The 11,212-nt window shown below is 43.2% G+C and overlaps 1 protein-coding gene across 15 annotated transcripts in view; it reads right to left on the bottom strand.

Moving 5' to 3' along the window:
• Positions 1-2,908, bottom strand: part of TRIP12 (thyroid hormone receptor interactor 12) — a 151,187-nt gene extending 148,279 nt beyond the window's left edge. For 13 of the 15 annotated variants that reach the window (XM_058533161.1, XM_058533158.1, XM_058533157.1 and 10 more), the window contains exon 1: positions 1,845-2,273. The gene's annotated coding sequence lies outside the window, so the exon portion shown is untranslated. Of the gene's footprint in view, positions 1-1,524; positions 1,608-1,844; positions 2,274-2,844 lie in introns of those variants that run through there. The other 2 variants (XM_058533147.1, XM_058533146.1) reach the window with 2 other exon arrangements.
• Between the last annotated feature and the right edge of the window lie 8,304 nt (positions 2,909-11,212).

An 11,212-nucleotide genomic window follows, 5' to 3' on the forward strand; every position in this document is an offset into this window, starting at 1 on the left:
AAACCTCTGCTAATTCTACTCCTCAACCCTAACTGCTTCCCTCCCCCGGGTGTAAATGCGACACACACAGGCCTCATATATAGGCCTCTTGCCTTTTTCTCCAACAACTAGGATCTTTGTTCGGAGCGTCGGTTTTTCACCCCACTCAATAGCTCTTTCAACTTTCCACCTCGTATTTGTTTTGTTTTGTTTTTAGAGAGGAGATTCTGGGCCTCGACTTGCCAGGTCTTTAAAAAATGAAATGCCAAAAATATCTACGGAGACTGGAGAGGAATAGAAAGTTAAACATACCACTAAAGGGCCTACAGAACATAGTCAAGCCCGGGGATCGGGTGATTTGGCAGTCCGGGCAAGACCGGGGAAGGCCGACTAGGAAGGGAGACAGAAGGGGAGCAGTTACACGTCCACTGGGAACAGATTCACTGCGCTATCAAACGAACCCCCCACCCCCACCCCCCACGAACGTTTACACACTGACACATTCCCTCCCCCAATTCACTAACGAAGCAACTCAACTATACCCCCTGCCAGACCCGATCCTTAAGCTAAACCTCCCCCAGACGAGGTAAACCGGTATTATCAAAAATAAACAAATCTTTCTTAAGGGTGCAGGAACTGCCCCTTCCGTTCTCTCCTCACCACACAAGGGTAATCAATTCCCTCCCGTCCCCCGGCAGGAGTTCAAATGGGTAAGTTATTTCCCCCCCGATTTGCAGGTGGTTTTGAATTTTTATTAATTTTTCCCTCTAGCAAATGCAGGATTTCTCTTATTCTGTGGAAGAACGAGGAGGAGGGCAGGATGTGGGATTTTACTTGGTTATTAGAACTCCCCCAACTTGTTTCTGAACTAGAAAGCCACTCACTCTGGAGAAGGATGGAGGGGAGAGAGTGAACTGAATGGACACACGTTATAATGTTTTATGTAATCCACATATAAATAAATCAATCGCCTGACTCGCTTTGAATGCTAATACGATGGGAGTGACAATTGGTCCACCTCCCTCTCCCAAGTCCTAGACCCCTTCCCCCCCAGTTTCCATTCTGATCTATTTAGAAGGATGCTCTGCTCCTCTCAGCCAAGTTTCTCGGCCGCTTTCATGCCCCCCCTGCATGCCCATCTCGTTGTCATCCTCCCTCAGCCTCAACTTCCCACGGCCCAAACACTGCCCGGCGCAGACCCCGGCTCCGGCCTCGCCCGCCCTCAACCACCCCCTTGGCAGGAAACCCCTTACTGCGGTCTAAAGTCACTCCGGCCTCTCCCTCCTCTGACCCTCGCTTCCCACAACTGTTGTCACTCGAGCTGCTCCCTAGTTTCCATTTCCGGGCCGTCCCCGGCCCTGGAGCCTCCTCTCTCCCGGTTTCCGGGCCCCCCATCCCATTTCCGGGGAACCCTTGCCGTCTTCACAACCCCCACCTGCACTTCCGGCCCCCCACTTTCTCTCTTCCTAGACGCCCTCCAAGCTCCAGAGCCCACTTCCGGCCCCCCCGACCCCCGCCGGGCTCCCCAAGACCCGCACGCCTTACCCCGGTTCCGTGAAGGGCCCTCCTCATTGCGGGGGGCCAGAGGGGGGAACCCAGCGACCCCCGTTCCCGTCCGGCCCCCGTCCCTCCGGCTGCGGTTTCCCTCGAGCGCCTCGCCAGTCAACCCCCGGCCCGGTCCTTCCGCGGCCCCGCCGCCGCCGCCGGGAGCAGGCCGAGCGGGGGCTGAATCGCGGCGATGACACAACCGGGCTTCCTGGGACTTTCTGTTCCAGCTCCTCCCCCCCCCGCTACACCCCCAACCCCTCAGCACAGCCCCCTCCTCCCAGGCCTGGCCCCGCCGCTCGGAGCTGCGCCCCAATTACCTAGTTGGGCCCCAAAGTCTCCGGTCCGGACTCGGTGGCGCGGCAGTAACTTCCACTCGCTCCCCCCACCCCCCCCGGCGGCGGCGGCGGCTCTTCGGGTCCCTTCAATTATCAGCTGAGCCGCAGCACCGCGCCCGGCGTGCGCCTCCGCCCGCGCTGCCTCCCTCCCTGCCCGTTCCAACACCCTCCGGGAACTACTTTGCCCCTCGGCCGCGGCTGACGGGCTCGTCCGCGGGACAGGCCCTGCTGCCTATTCGCGGCCCATCACATCGCCCTTCCCTCCCCCACGGCCCGGCTCGACTCCCCCAGCTGCCTGCGATCTCCTCCCGATCCCTTCGAGGGACCAGGAAGGGGAATGTGAGCTTCGCTTGGTATCCCTCCGCCGGGGTCACCCCCTCCCCTCTGTGGCAGCAGGAACTAATTCCCCTTCAGGTCACCGGGAACCTGAAGGTAGAAATTTCACGGATCAGGGTTCCCTGTGACCCTTGGAAGAAGGAACGATCACCCCACGTTAGAAACCGCCTGCCAGCCCAAAAGCAGGGTTCGATTTAAACTAGGGCTTTGGCCCCATGACCCCAACCAAGCCCCGCCCCTTCCTGGTTGTCTTAGCGACGGCGGTGGCGTCCCAAGATGGCGTCGTGGCTGCCGGAGACTCTGTTCGAAATTGTAGGACAAGGCCCGGCGCCGAGCAAAGACTATTACCAGTTATTGGTCACCCGGTCTCAGGCAAGTGCGAGCCGCGGTTTACCCTCTCTACCAACTCCCTGCCCGCGCCGGTGGAGCCTAGAACGGGAGCCGCGCTCGGCTGAGAGCGGCTGGGCCCGCCGGAAGCGCCCGGCCCCAGCTCCAAGCCGGGAGATTTCCCTCGTCACCTCGGCCTCCTCGGCCGGCCCGGCGGCCCGCGTTTCCCTTCCCAACCCCAGCGCGGCCCGTCTCCGGCGAGCCTTCTCGGCTTCCCCACAGCGCCGCCCGCTCCCTTCCTGCCACCCGGGCTTCCTACCCGCAGAGTTCCCTCCGCGCGAAGAGAAAAACAGGCGTCCCCGGCTCGCGTGCAGCCTCACCTCAGCGTGGGAAGGAGGGAAAGAAAGACTCAGCCAAGTGTCCCAAGGAGGAGCCGGCAGGGGAGGGAAGAAAGGGACGATCTCTTTTCCAGGGTAGGACTTAATCATGGGGGATTTTAAACATCTCATTGTGGTCTTTCCGTGTACCACGGCCACACCAAAACTTCCTTATTTCTAGTAGGGATTGATCGTGGAGAGCTTTTCCCTTACCTTGTCGGAGCCCTGTCTATCCCATTGAAAGTGTGCGGGAGGTGGTACAAAAATGTTTCAGCTGCTCTGCGCATCAGCCCCACCCATAATGACATCTGCTCCACAACAATAAGACCGAGGATTATGTTATCGCTGGAGTAAAGTAACCGTCGGCCTATTTTTATGACTAGCTTGGCTATTGAAGGTGGGCTGTTGGATGATTTATTGCGCCCGTGAAATGATCAAGTTGAACTGGGCCTCTCCTCGGAACACGTCTCGGAACACGATTCCTGGCCTAGCTTACGCCTGTCTCTGAGATATTCATGCACCTTGTTCTTTAATGAATGGTATTCCTATAAAATGAAATTTAGAACTTTGTACATATTTGTTTTGGTGAAGATATTGAATATTTCGTAAGTTTTTCCATGAAATAAAATAGGCAGAGAATAATTTTTTATAGCTTCAAAAGCATCTTTTAAAATAGAAGTATTTATTTTATTTTTTAATTCTAAGATTTATAAATATTACAAGTGTAATATCAATATTACAAGCGTGACAGGTTGTCAAAAAAATTAAACACTTGTTTTAGGAATTTTTACAGATTTTTTTTTTATAATTTTATTTATTTATTTTTTCCCCCAAAGCCCCAGTAGATAGTTGTATGTCATAGCTGCACATCCTTCCAGTTGCTGTAAGTTGGACTCACCCTAGCATGGCCGGAGAAGCGGTGTGTCCGTGAGCACCCGGGATCCAAACCCAGGCCGCCAGCAGCGGAGGGAGCGCCCTCAACCGCTAAGCCACAGGGCCGCACGAAATTTTTACAGATTTAATTGGAATTTCTTAAATGCTGAAATTTACTTTTTTGTACATTTTTTACCATTGACTAGTTTCCATTCACTTTAAAATGTATGATCCTAACAGTTCTTCCATTTCTAACATGAGTAATTGAAAGCAATAATATCTTACCGTATCCCTACCTCATTTTCTATTTTCATCTGCCTCAAGTAAGCTAGAATGTTCTAATTTTTACTTTACAACCTTTTTGATAATTTGTCTTTAAAAATTTTTTTGAGCATTTCTTTTTCTTGAGGGTCTGGTATTCCAAGTGTACTATGCTCTAATGTTGTAAGCCTCAACAAATTGAATACTTGTTTACCTTTTTATTTTAGTAAATTATCCATAGGAGTGCTCCTGATATTAGTTTTCCCCAAGAGTACTTCTGTTATTGATGTTCTTCAGACTTTGCTCTCTAGTCTAACTTGGGCACCCGCCTTCCTGTAGTTACTCTGTTGTATGAAGTCTTCCCCCGCCTCCCCACCAAGTATTCTTAAATTTTTCTTTTTTTTAAAACAGATCAAAAACTCCTTTATTCTGTCAGGCTCTATTCTTTCTGTCAACTGCTCATATATAAAATCCTTTTCAAGATCTGCTCCATTTTCTTTTTTAAGCAGACTGAATATATCCACTACAGTTCTACCAGTGAGAGTTAATTTCAAATCTGATTAATTCACTCTCTTTTTAAAGTAAAATTTGCTGTAAAAAATAGTAAGCCAAAAAAAACAGTCTTTTCAGTCAAGCGTCTTGAGAATATGCTATTTTCTAACCACAAGATAATTTTTCTAAGTCTGAACACAGGAAACCAAACATCCAGTAAGAGGTGGTCTGACATAAATAAGTACTAAAAGACTAGAATTAAATTGTGTTTTATAAAATGGACCTTTTTCTGGAGTGACTTTCTAAAATTGATTCTTGTATGTTTTTTTTCTTTCTTTCTGCCTTTATTCCCCAAAATATTGTATATTATCCAAAATATGCCCCAGATTTAGATGGATCCTTTTTTCATTCTGATTTCCTTTTTAATTCTTTTTCACTGCTTTTATTTTTATTAGCTTTAAATCCAAATAACTGCACATTTGACATGGATTTGAAGGCAGATGTCTGTCTCATTAAGGTCATACCACCATTGGCATACTCCAGAAAATAAATGTACACAAATATTTGCTTTGCCTTCTTGCTTATACAGCAACATTAAAAATATATTTTTATGATTATACAGGCATTCCCACTTAACAACTTGATGCCATGATTTTTTTTCAAATAAGGGACTTACAGAATATAGCTTGGGGTCAATGTAGTTTAATTCTGAAATCTGATTTTTACAATGATGATTCGAAGGCTTAGAAAAATCAGTGCACTGCCTTCTAAATCAAAGATTTACCCGATTATTCTCACTCCAGTTTTAGTAACATATATTGGATTCTAATTCTTTGAAAACTAGTAGATTCATAGTAAGTTAGGGCTGGAAAGAATCTTGAAATTATTTAGGCCAGGGATATTTCACATTTAGCTTCTAGGAAAGTCTTAAGTTGGGTTCCTGAATGAAGATCCTTTCCTTAATTTTAATCAGCACCTTGGCATTTACTTTGGGGATGCAAAACTAATAAGAAGATTCCTGCCTTCAAAGAATTTGACATTCATTCAACAAATATGTATGAAACGCCTATATGCTGGGTGCCATTCTAGATGCTGGAGAAACATCAGTGAACCAAAGTCTCTTGTCTCATGGAGCATAGAATCTAGTAGGGGGAACATAGTTAGTGATTTGATTTATATAAACACTTAAATGGTTTAACTTTTGTATCTTTTTTTTTTAAGTCCAAAGTAAGTTTATTGCCAAGTTAATGAATAGCACAGACACTTTAAAATCTGAATCTAGAGAAAGCAAAAATCACTTTAGACTAAGAGGGTCAGGAGGGTACTATTATCAGTATTTTTCTCTTGAAATTCTATCTTCTTTGTCCTTTTGAAATAGAAGTGTTGCTTAAGATGGTCAGAACTAATGACTTAGGTTTAATGTCACAAATACTGGAAAACTGCTAGAAGCAGTAACCATATGCTAAGTAGATGAGAATTGGCAGACGTGGCCTCTTACAGCTGATAACACAGGTGGTTGTCCCAAGAGCACCAACATCTTATAGTCACTCCTGGAGATGAAAGAAGGAAGAAAAATTGGGTAATAGATTAGTCTTATTTTATCTATCTTAATCCTCAAAACTCCAAAAAGATACCTGAAGCTAATGTCACCTGAAAAAAAAGAAAATCCAAACGCTTACTCCCCAAAAATGGCAAATATTTTTGACATGCTTTACAGTTCTTGTAGCACTGACAAACTGAAAACACTGAAAAAGGTCGCATGCCAGCTGTGACAGGAAATTGTCATCTCAATGACTTCTGAAAAAGGAATCAGAGAAAACTAGACTTGGTGGCTGTTCTTTGAGAAACTTTGCAACGAAGAATTGTGCCAATGCTGTTTCAAACTACAGACCAATTTTAAAGACTTAAAATTTAAGTATTGTCTAATAAAGATGTTAATACATGCACCTTTTGACCCAGCAAATCCATTTCTAGGATTTTATCCAAAAATGCTTTCCACATGTGTGCTAGGATATGTGAGCAAGAGTGTTCACCAAAGTAAAATGATTGTAAAAACATCTTTCCATTAGTGGAAATTTGCTTAAACTGTGAATCATTCATACCATAGAATACTATGCAACCTTTTAAAAACAATGTGATGGATCTGTTACTTATTTGGTAGACCAAATAAAAACTTAAGCAAGAAAAGCAAGTTGCTGGGTTAAACATAGTGTGATTCCATTTTAAAAGACAACCACCGCAACAGTTTTATTTTGTTTTAAATAAATGTTAGTGACATTTAAATAAATGTTAGAGGAAAAAGCTGGAATGATTTGCTCCTACGGCTGGAGTTATGCATTACTTTCACTTTCTGAATTACATATTTCTGAAAGATCTGGATTTTACTACAGTGAGCATTTATTTTTATAATCAGAGAAAAGCAATAAAGATTTAAAATGAAAACGTAAATGGATAACTCTTACTCAGACATCGCCCTGCTCTGTGCATCAGCTTCTGCCTGTTTCTCCAGCGCCACCTTCAAGCCACCGCCCACATTAAATGATGGGCAGCGTTAATACCTGCGTCACCAAAGATTCTACTGATTTTGCTGGATAGGGGAGAGAATAATTCTAATTCAACAAATTTAGAGAGGGTGCAAATGGCTTAATGGTTACTTCGGAAATTCTAAGGAGATTTTAAGTGTCTAGAAACTCCTTACGTTTTTGCTTTTGTTTTTAACGTAGATAATAATTACTTTTGAGAAACTAAAGGATTGCCCTCTCTTGCCTTGTTAGGCATGAGATAGTACTGATGAGCTAAAACAGAGACATGGAGAGTGAAATGAGGCGAAGGTGATCCACTGAATAGGCTTATTTGCCCACCAGTAAAGCTTAAAGAACAGAATTTCTCAAGTTAATTGAAATCATATTAAATAGACACCCGATTGCACATTTTGGGAGCTGGGTGGGGTGCAGTCAACTTGATATGGTGATGGTATTTTCCCAGGGGACCCAGGAACCCCTAAATCATGCTCTGCTCTAGCCCTGCGCCCCATGTAAGATCCCCAAGAGTCACATACATGGAGAAGGTAAAGCAGAGGACAGTAAACGTACTTCTCCCTTTTGCTTCTGGATACTCTTTCCTTGTCCCTAAGGGAACCTGTCCCGCTGATGGAAATGAATATTTCTGCAGACTTCAGAGCTACGTTACCCATTCTGCCCAGTGGCCACCAGCCACAGCCAAAATGTTTCCACCAGAAAGAACTGCTGCTGCTCCTTTTAAAGTCAAAAGTCAGTGGACTATTTGTGTTCATTTATTTTCCTCTTCCCTGTCGTTTACATCTTGACTTACCTCAACTTTTTCGGCTGTCCCTCTATCTGGAGCCTTTAGCCCAACCCTGCTCCGGGCCCTCATCAAGGAGTGTTGGTTTTCCCTCCTGCTCTGACAGCAGCACCTGCAGTCAGCATACCCTTCCCTGCCCCACAGGTTCGGCCAGGTGTTTATGCCGACTGCCTTCTAGTCCTCATAGCTGACACACTTCAGAGAAATGGTGTCCAACCTGTGACACTCCAGGATGTGCCCCATTAGAGTTGTGAAATCACTCTTAATCAGAAAATCAAATTCCTTTTAATTTCTGAAAGTGGTATGTGGCACTTTTGGGGGGAGAGAGAGAAAATAATATAAATAAGGTGATAAAACTCTTAAAAATCACAATATTTAGTGCTTTACCATATTATAACCCAGTCCTCAAGTGGCTCCTAGATCCTCTTTCAAAATTACATGACAACTTGACATAGCTCGGGTATCATCTTTTCCCAGGTAAATTGTTCTATTCAGCACCTGTGAGTGCCTAGTCAATCTGGGCAGTTAATTTGGGCTCACCCTCCATTGATACAAATTTGCCTCCCAATTTTATGGGGCAGTAGAGCACTTAATTGGGAGTCACTGAGTCATGGATCCTTTTATTCCTCCTGCTAGTCTGCAAGCTCTTGACCTAGGGCAAGGCACTTAATTTGTCTGGGCCCCAGTTGCCTCATCAGCATAATAAGGTTACCAGTCCAAGAGAACGCTAAGGTTTATTCCATCTCTAAAATGCTATTTCACATGAAAGTAGTGTTTTACTTGGAAAAAGCACTGGATTATTATTATTATATTTTTTTTTTTTTTAGAAAAATTGAGTTTGCATCAAAGATTCTGTATTAGAAACTGTATGACCTGGCGTAAGTCTTCACTTGCCTGAAGTTACATTTCTTCATCAGTAACATGAACAGTTCAACCCTTGGCTGCTTCAGATAGGGTGAGAACCAAATGTATATAAATAGCACTCTAGGCCATTGTTTCTCAAAGAGAGGTTTCATGATCAGATAAGATTGGAAAATCCTGAGTTAAACACAACTCTTTATATTTACTTCTCTTCTCCGGAATTTCTCAGAGCTTTTAAAATCCTACTAGGTATCTGAATCTCCAAGAGGAGACTGCGGCATGGAGCTTTTCTTATAGGCTTGTGACTACAGACCCCTTTTTCTGTGCGCATTTCAGGAACTGAGGTTCTGTGGAATGCTCTTTGGAAAACACCCAGCAGTATGCCTGGTGCATAGCAGCAAATTCTGAAGAAACGTTTGTGAAGTATTTATATTGCATTGTTTTCTTCCAATACCAAATCAGTCAAACTTCACCTTTTCCATTGCAAATGATTGTAGTAACTCTTTACTCACCTCACGACTATTTTATTTTATTTTATTTTTTATTTTTACAATCAGTTTATGTTTCCACAAAAATACCTATTGGTGTTTTGATTGGGATTGCAATGAATGTATAGATTCGTTTGTGGTGAATTTACATCTTTACAATATCAAGTTTCCAATCCACAAATATAGGATATCCTTCCTTTCAGAATTTGTAAAGTATTCTTTAATTTTGCTCAGTGATTTCTGATACTGTAGAAATCTTGCATACATTTTATTGGATTTCTAGGTATTTGACTTCTTTATTCTATTGTAAGTTATATTGCTTCTTAAAATTGTATTTTCTATTTGTAGCCAGTCATAAAAACACAATTGATTTTGGCAATAAATTTCTTTTATCTAGTGATCTTGCTAAGTCACTTACTAATCTAATAATTTATAGTTCTTTTAGATTTTCTGATATATTCATGTCGTCTGTGAATAATGACATATTTCTTCCTTTCTAGTTCTTATGTCTTTATGCTTGCCTTATTGCATTGGCTAAGACTTCCACTGAAATGTTGAAGAGAAGTAATGACACCAGACATTCTTATCTTCTTTCTGGGCTTATGGGGAAGGCTTTCAATATTTCGCCATAAAGTATGATGTTTGCTATACGTTTTTTCAAATCAGATTAAAGAATCTTTCCTTTTATATCGAGTTTGCTGCAAGTTTTTGTTTTGAATGGATAGTGAATTTTATTTTTAAAAAGCAAACAAAAAAAATCTTTTAACTATGTACTGGAGATATTGCAGATTCGGTTCCAGACCACCACAATAAAGCGATATCACAATAAAGCGAGTCACACGAATTTTTAGGCTTCCCAGTGCATATAAAAGTTGTGTTTATACTTTAGTCTATTAAATATGTAATAGCATTCTGTCTAAAAAAACAATGTACATACCTTAATTAAAGAATAATTTATTGGGACTGGCCCAGTGGTGTAGTGGTTGGGTGCATGTGCTCTGCTTCAGCGGCCCAGGGTTCGCAGGTTCGAATCCCTGGCATGGACCGACACACCACTCATCAAGCCATGATGTGGCGGCATTCCACATACAAAAAATAGAGGATGGATGGACATGTTTGTTAGCTCAGGACCAGTCTTCCTCAGCAAAAAGAGGAAGATTGGCAGCAGACGTTAGCTTAGGGCCAATCTTCCTCACAAAAAAAAAAAATTATTGCTGAAAAATGCTAACCATCATCTGAGCCTTCAGCGAGTTATAATCTTTTTGCTGATGGAGGATCTTGCCCTCCATGCAATATCTGCGAAGCTCAATAAAGTGAAGTGCAATAAAACAAGTTGTGCCTATACTAAAATTTTAGTTTACTGTTTTTCTCTGAATGATTCTTCAGATCATTATAAACTGTGTACTTCCTGGGTCCAGGACCACCACACTCACCATTCCTTAAATAACACTCATCACTTTCCCATGCTGTGGCTGTACACTTGGCCCCAATCACCTGGGTCTTGTCAGTCTCCTCACATCCAAATCCTCCCCCTCCTTTGAGTCTCATCTAAATGCCCACTTGACAGTTCAGATCGTTAGGGAAATGAAGAACTATTCAATAATTATTGTGACAATTAACTATCAAAATTTTCACAAAATAGAAAAAATTTCCTAAATCCCTATCTCATACTATACATTTTAAAAAGTTTATGTGGATTGAAGGGCCAAGTGTTACACAAACATACGATATGAAAGTTCTGTGAGAAAATAAGAGAGAATATTGTTTTAATCTGGAGGTAGAATCTATGCAGGACTCCCAATCTGGATGCCATAAAGGAAAAGAATGGCAGATGAAATATGTTTAAAATTAAATTTTGTGGGCCAGCCCGGTGGCTTAGCAGTTAAGTGCATGCGCTCTGCTACTGGCGGCCCGGGTTTGGATCCCAGGGGCGCACTGACGCACTGCTTCTCCAGCCGTGCTGAGGCCACGTCCCACATACAGCAACTAGAAGGATGTGCAACTATGACATACA

Source organism: Diceros bicornis, chromosome 37, assembly GCF_020826845.1.
Source record: "Diceros bicornis minor isolate mBicDic1 chromosome 37, mDicBic1.mat.cur, whole genome shotgun sequence".
In the NCBI taxonomy this organism is placed as follows: domain Eukaryota; kingdom Metazoa; phylum Chordata; class Mammalia; order Perissodactyla; family Rhinocerotidae; genus Diceros; species Diceros bicornis.